The following is an 11,133-nucleotide window of genomic DNA, read 5'->3' as shown; positions in this document are numbered from 1 at the left end:
TAATTCATTGATATCATGAAACAACTCCATCATTAATGTATTTTCTGATGTTTGATCAGAGATCTTTTATCAGAGTATCTCTTGCCACATTGACCACAGCTATGAGGTTTCTCTCCTGTGTGTGTTCTCTTGTGTATAATCAGATGGCTAGATGTAGTATAATTCTTCCCACATTGTTCACAGCTATAAGATTTCTCTCCTGTGTGTGTTCTCTGGTGTATAATCAGATGACTAGATGTAGTAAAATTCTTCCCACATTGTTCACAACTATAAGGTTTCTCTCCTGTGTGTGTTCTCTGGTGTGATACCAGGTTGCTTGACTGAGTAAAATTCTTCCCACATTGATAACAGCTGTAAGGTTTCTCTCCTGTGTGTGTTCTCTGGTGAGATAACAGGCTGCTTGACTGAGTAAAACTCTTCCCACATTGATCACAGCTATAAGATTTGTCTCCTGTGTGTGTTCTCTGGTGAGATAACAGGCTGCTTGACTGAGTGAAACTCTTCCCACATTGATAACAGCTGTAAGGTTTTCTCCTGTGTGTGTTCTCTGGTGTACAATCCGATGGCAAGATGTAGTAAAACTCTTCCCACATTGATCACAGCTATGAGGTTTCTCTCCTGTGTGAATTCTCATGTGTACTTTTAGTGAATTTGATCTTGGCAACTCTTCCCACAGTCAGAGCAGCAGTGAGATTTCTTCCTGTTGGTCTCCACTGGTGTTTCTTGAGGTGTTCTGATCTGGAGGGACTCTTCTCTGCCTCGTCAGCTTCATGATGTTGTTGAGGCTCCCCAGAGGATCCACGAGTCACGTCTCTCTCCTGTGTGAACAACAAGTCAGACAGATGGTTAAAGGCCCACAACAGCAGAAATCCACTGTAAAAGGTGATGCCAACAGTGTAGCCATGATGTTGTACAACAATTGACATAATGAATGTTAAAATTATTTGACAATTGTCTTAAGACAGTCAAGTGAGCAACAATAGTCATATTTTGTCTTGTTTTCACATTAGTAGTAACAATGATGATTGTAGGCTAGAAATAAGTTATTACAGTTGCTGAACCCCTAAGCAGTGTGCCAGACAACCTTTGGTCACCAATATAGGCCCCTTTCTGTGTTTGCTAAAATAGGCGCTCAAGGGCAATGCACACGGAATTTGGTTGCAGAAACTCCTCCATGCTAATGTGGAAACCGCTAGTCATACCAACAACATAGACCTACTGTAGGACCCATAACTTCCCCTAACAACAACATAGACCTACTGTAGGGCCCATAACTTCACCTAACAACAACATAGACCTACTGTAGGGCCCATAACTTCACCTAACAACAACATAGACCTACTGTAGGGCCCATAACTTCACCTAACAACAACATAGACCTACTGTAGGGCCCATAACTTCACCTAACAACATAGACCTACTGTAGGGCCCATAACTTCACCTAACAACATAGACCTACTGTAGGGCCCATAACTTCACCTAACAATAACATAGACCTACTGTAGGACCCATAACTTCCCCTAACAACAACATAGACCTACTGTAGGACCCATAACCTCACCTAACAACAACATAGACCTACTGTAGGACCCATAACTTCCCCTAACAACAACATAGACCTACTGTAGGACCCATAACTTCACCTAACAACAACATAGACCTACTGTAGGACCCATAACTTCACCTAACAACAACATAGACCTACTGTAGGACCCATAACTTCACCTAACAACATAGACCTACTGTAGGGCCCATAACTTCCCCTAACAACAACATAGACCTACTGTAGGACCCATAACTTCACCTAACAACAACATAGACCTACTGTAGGACCCATAACTTCACCTAACAATAACATAGACCTACTGTAGGACCCATAACTTCACCTAACAACAACATAGACCTACTGTAGGACCCATAACTTCACCTAACAATTAGACCTAGGTGAAACATGGAAACTAAAATGTGTTTGTCATGACATTTCATAACCTGATCACCAGATAATTGTGTTAATAAACCCACTAGGCTCCTCTAATGTGTTGTCATTCTAAATGTCCTGAATGAAGGAAAATAGCTCTGTGTTGTACAATAGCCTATCCATTAAGTAACAGTTCTCTACACATGAGCTAAGTATCTCTGTGTCCAAACAGAGTAACGAGACGCTACAGTAACATTATAAACGTATTCATAGTGTAGTGAATTCAGGGGGAAGTCCTGAGCTGAACTCAAACCTGGTCCAGCGACTGTCAAGCCAACACTTTAGAAATGTTACGCCAAGATATCTGAACTTCTTGATGAGGTCGCAAGGTTTTGGGTTGAGGTTGCTACAATAGCTTTCTCTATGAATGTGAGAGTGGTTACATTTCTCCAGCCCCCATCCCTCAGCTGTTTACCAAACCAAGTCTCAGGGCAGCCATTTTGTTGCTGTTTAAATCCTAGATTGTCCCTTTAAAAAGCCAAATCAATTGATCAACCAATCTGCAGTTCAAACAATAACAAAGATGTCATTCCACCTGTTTTGGTAATAAGATGATGGTCTGGAGAAGTGTAACTACTCTCACATTCAGAGACAGACCTACGGATGCAAGGACTGACCATCCATGAAATCAACATTATAGTTTTAACCATGTTGAGGCTATACAGTGTTGATTTACATTGTTTCTAAACATTGGAATAAAAAAATCTTATTTGGGGTTCTGATGGGGTACAACAGTTGAACTAAGCTCATGAGGTATGTGTTATATTCTTCAAGAATCAATGGCTGTAAATAATATAAAAGTAGCAATTACATATTTCCCCTTTAACACCACACATCAGTTCAACAACTGCAGAGTTTGTGCCTCTGTTTTTAAGACAGTACTTACTAGTGTTAATCACGGCCCGGTTTCTCAAAACCATCTTACGGCTGAGTTCACCGTCAGAACCATAGGATGCCTTAAGAAGCGTTGGGGAAACCGGGCCCAGATATCCAGTTTCCTCCTCTTCGTCCTCCTCCTTCTTTTTCGATGTGACAGTCATCTCCCCTCCCCCCTCTTTCACTCCGAAAACTGCATCCTCCTCTCTCTCAGCTTCCTCTTCTTTTACTGTAACATCCTCCTCCTCTTTCACTCTGAACGAGTCTTCATTTTCTTCCACAGAAACGTCTTTCTCTTCGTCTTTCACGGTAACAGCCTCACCCTCTACTTGTTTTTGTATTGTAACATCCTTCTCTTCCTCCTCCTCTTTCAGGAGAACTTCTTTCTCCGTCCAGAAGACCCTCCTCTTCTTTAGCAGGAGGAGAGCAGCTTAGTGAACTCATGGTCGGAGATGTTCGCTAGCTAGCATTAGCAACTAGCCTAGTTCTAAGCTAATTTAGCAAACCAGCTAGCTGACAAACAACATATTTATATAATTAAATAGGCCAATACGTACATACGACAGAAGTGTGTTTAATACACAGCGACTAATATACACCAAAACAGTGTAAAGAGAGTGAATGTTGTAGCTCTGTTTGCTATAAAGTTACCGAGGTGTCTGTTGTTGTTGAAGGAGCGTCCCGTCCACTAGATTATACGTCACACTGGCAGCGTCGCCTGAACGGAAAAGACTCACATCGCCATCTGCTGACTGGAGGGGCAAACGCAGTTGAGGAACCAAAAGTTTATTTTTATTTTATTTCATTCAAGTTGATCATATTAAGTATCAAGTATCATATTAAGTCGTTCAAAGAGAAGCATGTGTTGATTGATTCGTTTTTAATGAGTGACAATTTAAAACAAACTCTAGACCCACTACATATTTACATTGAACCATAGTTCTGACATGGATCATTATGACCCCAGAGGCATATCTTTATCACAGCCAAAATGTGGTTTTGTTCAATTCATCCAATGTTTCATGACTTTGTCAATCAACTTGTTCTCAATACATCTAAATCCTGGTTTAGTGTTTCTGTATCAATAAGGACTTTAAACAAATTCATGTCCTTTGGAGTCATTTTGACTCCATCCAAAAGCACCTTTGATAAATAGGACGTTTATTTCAAATCAGAATCAAATCACATTTTATTGGTCACATACATGTGTTTAGCAAATGGTATTGCAGGTGTAGCAAAATCCTTGTGTTTCGAGCTCCGACAGTGCAGTTCCTGCCAAGGCAGCAGCTACTCTTCCTGGGGTTTATTATGGATCCCCATTAGTTCCTGCCAAGGCAGCAGCTACTCTTCCTGGGGTTTAATATGGATCCCCATTAGTTCCTGCCAAGGCAGCAGCTACTCTTCCTGGGGGTTCAATATGGATCCCCATTAGTTCCTGCCAAGGCAGCAGCTACTCTTCCTGGGGGTTCAATATGGATCCCCATTAGTTCCTGCCAAGGCAGCAGCTACTCTTCCTGGGGTTTATTATGGATCCCCATTAGTTCCTGCCAAGGCAGCAGCTACTCTTCCTGGGGGTTCAATATGGATCCCCATTAGTTCCTGCCAAGGCAGCAGCTACTCTTCCTGGGGTCCAGCTAAAATAAAGGCAGTTATACCATTTTAAAAACATGACAATAAATTGACAACACACTGTGTCCTCAGTCACCTTGTCCCAGAGAGGTTTACATGGTTATCAAAACATCACACCAGGGTGAGTCTAAACACAACAGCCCTGTGGGGAAAATGAATGGAACCATCTCCCTGTTTGACCTCTAGTTGTTATGGATATTATGACTCTACAGAGACACACAGTGGACGTGTCAAAATATGTTCCATTGATAAATCACACTTTATTTAACCTCAATGTCATCTTGTGTTTACATGGCATTGTAGATTTTAGCTGTATATAGGATGTATTTGGGATGTTTTCAGTGTGTTTTAACCCTTTCAGTCAATGGATTAATCACAATTAAAAATAGTGCACTAACATTACACAAAGTGAACTCAAGTCTGACAGCCCAAACAAACACACACATTCTCAGTCAGAAACACAAGTCAGAACACAGCCTCTCGATTCTCTCATGTGTTTTCAGGTTCTCTGACTGGGAAAATGTCTTTCCACAATGAGAGCAGTGGTATGTCTTCTCCTCCTGTGTATTTGTATGTATTCTTTCATGATCTTTCAGGTACCTTAACCAGGGTAAATCTCTCTCCACACTGGGAGCAGCGGTACATCTTCTTACCTGTGTGTGTCCTCTCATGCTTGTTCAGGTTTCCTACCTGGCCAAACCTCTTTCCACAATGGGAACATTGGAAAAGCTTTTCCCCTGTGTGGCCCCTCTCATGCGTTTGCAGGCTCCCTAACTGGGTAAACGACATTCCACATTGGGAACAGTGGTAAGGCTTCTCTCCAGTGTGTATTCTCTTATGTGTTCTCAGGCTCCCTAACTGAGTAAAACTCTTTCCACACTGGGAGCAGTGATGTCGTCCTGCTGGTTTGGACGTCTCGGGTCTGGTTTCCCTGAAGGACTCTTCCTGCTGTCAGAAGGAGAGTCTGGTCTCTTTCCTGCCAAAGACAAACAGATGATTTAATTAAACAGAGACCTGAATGAAACCTCCACATGATAAAACTTCCTATGACGTTTAATCTAGACTAGATCCCTCAATCACCTGAAGTCACTTTTCACAAGTGTTATTACAGCCACTACAAAATGCAGGTCTCTGTGTGGTTCTTAGTCAGAGAGGCGCGTTTACACCAGTCCAGCCTACGCTTGACACTCTAGCAATGATAAAGTACTTTATGATAACGCAGAAATTAAATAAACGATTTGGTATCATTTTTATTATGGAAGATTGAATAGGTGTGCTTCAAACGGTTTGCTTGGAATGATTTGTAGCCATCGTCTCGACTAACTGTGCATGAGAGTCCATTCAACTCAGTTTCCCTACCTGAAAAACGCCATTCCGTAAAGTGTTTTCGCGCACGCAAATTCAGGAAGAAACCGAAGAGCAGATGGCTTGACCGCGTTTTGCGACTGTCGGCTCACTTGACCGCAGTCAACGGTGGGCTGGAAATCGCCTCCAGTTTAGTACAGTGGAACTGCAGTATTGAATGAAGGCAAGTCCATTCCGTGAGACATTTAAGTTGTGATTTTGGGTGCAAATCCATTGTTAACGTTTTGTTGTTGGGCAGCTTCTTGATGCTACTCACATCTTACAGTGTAGATTTATCAATTACTACATTAAAAACGGCATTTAAGCTCAGAACTAGAGTAGAATGACTTTTTAAAACCACGTATCAGTTCAACAACTATTTTCAAGACAGGACTTACTGGTGTTACTCAGATCTTCCTCTCCTCCTCCTTCAATATGACAGTTATCTCTCCTTCATTCACTCCAAAAAAAAAGTATAATCGTTTTCTTCCTCTTCTTTCTGTGTAACAGCTTCACCCTCTACTTCTTCGTTTACTGTGACATCCTCCTCTTCATTCTCCTCTTTCTGTATAACAGCCTCACCCTCTACTTCTTCGTTTACTGTGACATCCTCCTCTTCATTCTCCTCTTTCACGACAACGTTCAGCCAAATACCTTCTTTCTCCTTCCAGCAGACCTCTTTTTAGCAGGAGGGCAGCAGCTTGCTGAGCTCATGGTCGGGGATGTTAGCCAGCTAACCGAGCTAGTTAGCGACTAGCCTAGTGATAGGCTCATTTATCAAGCCAGCTACCGTTACCTGACTAAACAGAAATATGACATGAAATGGGGAAACTAGTTAAAAGACAGAATTATGTTCCAAATACAGAAGTAAATATAGACCGAAGCAGTCTGAACAGCTTGAACGTTTCCGCTCGGAAGCTGCCGAGGTGGCTGACGAGATGTTGTTGACGAAGCGTCCCGTCCACTACATTATACGTCACTCTGATAGCATCGCCTGAAAAACGCATATCGCCATCTGATGACTGGAGTGGTTAACGCAGATAAATGTTTATTTTATTTCCAGACAAAAAGTGCATTTTTACATTTCTTTCATTAAATATAATATATATATAAGTCAGACAACTGCAGATTTGTAATAAGTATGCATTTAAAATCTACTTATACATTCTACCAACCCAACAGATGGTTCTACTACAGTGAATATTAACCAATGAGGTGGGTCTTTACACATTCTACCAACCCAACAGATGTTTATACTATGAACACTTTCAGGTTAATTGAAGTTAAATTCCCAAAAAGCCTAAACAGGTTTGGTCATTATCAGGTATTATTATTATCAGGTATCTCGGGGCGAACCCATTCCAGGGCTTTGGCCCCTCTCTCGGGGCGAACCCATTCCAGGGCTTGGGCCCCTCTCTCGGGGCAAACCCATTCCAGGGCTTGGGCTCCTCTCTCGGGGCGAACCCATTCCAGGGCTTTGGCCCCTCCCTCGGGGCGAACCCATTCCAGGGCTTGGGCCCCTCTCTCGGGGCGAACCCATTCCAGGGCTTGGGCCCCTCTCTCGGGGCGAACCCATTCCAGGGCTTTGGCTCCTCTCTCGGGGCGAACCCATTCCAGGGCTTGGGCCCCTCTCTCGGGGCGAACCCATTCCAGGGCTTGGGCCCCTCTCTCGGGGCGAACCCATTCCAGGGCTTTGGCCCCTCTCTCGGGGCGAACCCATTCCAGGGCTTGGGCCCCTCTTTCGGGGCGAACCCATTCCAGGGCTTGGGCCCCTCTTTCGGGGCGAACCCATTCCAGGGCTTTGGCTCCTCTCTCGGGGCGAACCCATTCCAGGGCTTGGGCCCCTCTCTCGGGGCGAACCCATTCCAGGGCTTGGGCCCCTCTTTCGGGGCGAACCCATTCCAGGGCTTTGGCTCCTCTCTCGGGGCGAACCCATTCCAGGGCTTGGGCCCCTCTCTCGGGGCGAACCCATTCCAGGGCTTGGGCCCCTCTTTCGGGGCGAACCCATTCCAGGGCTTTGGCTCCTCTCTCGGGGCGAACCCATTCCAGGGCTTTGGCCCCTCTCTCAGGGCGAACCCATTCCAGGGCTTTGGCACCTCTCTCGGGGCGAACCCATTCCAGGGCTTGGGCCCCTCTCTCGGGGCGAACCCATTCCAGGGCTTTGGCTCCTCTCTCGGGGCGAACCCATTCCAGGGCTTTGGCCCATATGCTCACATGCCACAGGCCCAAAGGCCCAAAGCCCATAGCCCTGCCCTGGTACTTTCATAGGCTTTCAGGACTATACACATGACATATTATGTCGTATATTAGGTATAACGAAAATGTACTTTATTTAGTCACATAACTACAGCTGTAAATACTACTGGATAAAGGCTTCTGCTATTGAATAAATTAAATGATTTATAACACCTGGAGCAACCTTAAATTGTCCCTGCATTTTTTTTATCCCCTTCAGAACATTTATGAGAGTTTGAGATAGTGACCTTTGGAGAGAGTTTTGCCAAACTGCCAACCTTTTGTTTTCAAATGGCATTAATGCAAATTCAACTTGTGAGAAAACCCCCACTCAGAGGTGTGATATTCCCTCCCTTCACCAAACAATTTGCCCTGAATAGAATATTTAAATGTATAAAGGGGTTGGGCCTATCTGATTGTAAATATAAAGACCTTTCCAGAGTCTGAACTCATTCACTACAGAACGTTATACTGTGAGACACTTAGAAGGTGCTGGAGTTGGATTATTGCCTTTTTCCCATATTCTGAAAACATTTAATTGAGAATTGACTTCCTTCTCCTTGGAGGAAGATGGCATCTGCAACTGCTACTGGTTCAAGGTAAGTTCTCTCTAAATGCAGGGAATAGCACACCTCTCAGTGGGGGGTTTATACTCTCATTTGGCTCTTTCTCTTAAATCAGACCATAAATGAATTGCTTTCTATCATGTTTCACAGAGGGTTAGAGGGGGAGAGTGTGCAGAATGTTTTTTAAATCACTTGGCAACTCTTTATTTATGCGTTTTGTGTCGCGCAGTGAGGGTTGAAAAATTATGGTCTGTGATTGTTAGCTGGCGTGCTATCCTCAGATAATAGAATCGTTTGCTTTCACTGTAAAGCATTTTTGAAATCTGACATGCTGGCTGGATTCACAACAAGTGTCGCTTTAATTTGGTATATTGAATGTGTGAATTTCATGAAAGTTTAATTTTACAGTAATTTATTTGAATTTGGCGCTCTGCATTTTCACTGGATGTTGGCCAGGTGGGACGCGTCCCACATATTCCAGAGAGGGTTTAAGTAATAACTTCATTACATGTACTTATTGTGCATTCACTGTCTTACAGAAAACAAAGAAGGATCCCTATTGTGTGCAGAGTGTGCATGAAGAACCAGGAAAACATCATCTATACATCTCCGCAGAGTGTGCATGAAGAACCAGGAAAACATCATCTATACATCTCCACAGAGTGTGCATGAAGAACCAGGAAAACATCATCTATACATCTCCACAGAGTGTGCATGAAGAACCAGGAAAACATAATCTATACATCTCCACAGAGTGTGCATGAAGAACCAGGAAAACATATCTATACATCTCCACAGAGTGTGCATGAAGAACCAGGAAAACATATCTATACATCTCCACAGAGTGTGCATGAAGAACCAGGAAAACATATCTATACATCTCCACAGAGTGTGCATGAAGAACCAGGAAAACATCATCTATACATCTCCACAGAGTGTGCATGAAGAACCAGGAAAACATCATCTATACATCTCCACAGAGTGTGCATGAAGAACCAGGAAAACATATCTATACATCTCCACAGAGTGTGCATGAAGACAGAATCAAAACCAAAGATTGATCAGGAAGTTCATAATTCCCGCACGGCAGGATCATTGACTACAGAATACTCAGCTGTATTGTGACACAACAGGACGCACTCCAACCTCTGATTAAGAATCGTGAACAAATGGGGTCATTTTGTTATGAACAAGCCAGAAGACAATCAAATAACTGGGTAAAGCTGCTATTTTACACTGATAAAATAATATATGTGGAAGTTACATTGGAACTCATTTGAACTGTTGTCCAATTATGTTTGATTGTAAAATAATATAAATGTTTTTGTTAATCTGTATGATATTTCAGCCAAGTGGAAGTGGCTCAAGTGTTGGAACCAACTACAGATGAACATATAGATGAAGAGTCAGACGTCAACATGGACGATGACCAGTCGACGTTGTACCAACCGTAAGTAAAGGCAAATAGAAATCATCTCATTAACAAGTAGTACGTAGAAGTATATAAACAAACATGGATGTGTTTTATTCATTCTAATCTGCATACCAGATATTTTCCAGACCATTGAACCAGTCATGTGACACCACACTGAGAAAGGGGATGCAAAGCAGTGGTTTGTACCAAAAGCCCCCTCTGGATTGTGATCTGATGGCTGGATTTGGGAAATATCTCCGTGACGACAACAACATTCCCCATTTCAAACAGGAGGTTTGTACGGAGATTTTACTTTCATTTAACTGTTTACATATTTGAATGATAATTAATAGATTTTAAAGTAGTTATTATCTATGTAATTAATATTATTTTCATGTTTCATGCCGAGAGAGACAGAGAGGATCTATTACATGAATTTATGTTAATCTGTGATGGCAGAGAGGGATTTGGGTCACAGGTGTCACGCCTTGGTCTTAGTATTTTGTGTTTTCTTTAATTATTTGTTCAGGCCAGGGTGTGACATGGGGTTATTGTATTGTCTTATTGGGGTTTTTGTAGGCATTGGGATTGTGGTTGATTAGGGGTGTGTCTAGTATAGGCTTGGCTGCCTGAGGCGGTTCTCAATCAGAGTCAGGTGATTCTCGTTGTCTCTGATGGGGAACCGTATTTAGGTAGCCTGGTTTCACTGTGTATTTCGTGGGTGATTGTTCCTGTCTCTGTGTAGTTTCACCAGATAGGCTGTAATAAGTTTCGCGTTCCGTTTGTTGTTTTGTTTATTCAGTTATTTCATGTATCGTCATTTCATTCATTAAAGACATGAGTAACCACCACGCTGCATTTCGGTCCGACTTTCTTTCGACAAACGAAGAACGCCGTTACAACAGGTGCTGTTTTGAGGGGTTAAAAAGGTCACATAGCTTGAGAGAGGATCTATTACATAAAGTTATCACAGATGCACACTATGTAAAACACATTATGTTAATAATTACCTAAAAAATGGATGTCATTGTCTCTCATAATCTACTATCAAACAGTCATGAAATCATAAATAAATGAATGTGTAAACTACA

General features: G+C 42.6%; 1 long non-coding RNA gene across 1 annotated transcript; it reads right to left on the bottom strand.

The window, feature by feature from the left end:
* Nucleotides 1–3,994: 3,994 nt before the first annotated feature.
* LOC127908032 (uncharacterized) lies at nt 3,995–5,400 on the bottom strand. Its single transcript, XR_008065971.1, has 2 exons — nt 5,137–5,400; nt 3,995–4,488 (listed from the first exon to the last, which is right to left on the bottom strand). It is a non-coding gene; the product is annotated as an uncharacterized LOC127908032 (long non-coding RNA).
* Nucleotides 5,401–11,133: the final 5,733 nt, after the last annotated feature.

Source organism: Oncorhynchus keta, chromosome 16, assembly GCF_023373465.1.
Source record: "Oncorhynchus keta strain PuntledgeMale-10-30-2019 chromosome 16, Oket_V2, whole genome shotgun sequence".
NCBI classification, from domain to species: Eukaryota; Metazoa; Chordata; class Actinopteri; order Salmoniformes; family Salmonidae; genus Oncorhynchus; species Oncorhynchus keta.
Note: the sequence above shows the minus strand (reverse complement) of the source record. Positions and strands in the feature narration are given on the sequence as shown.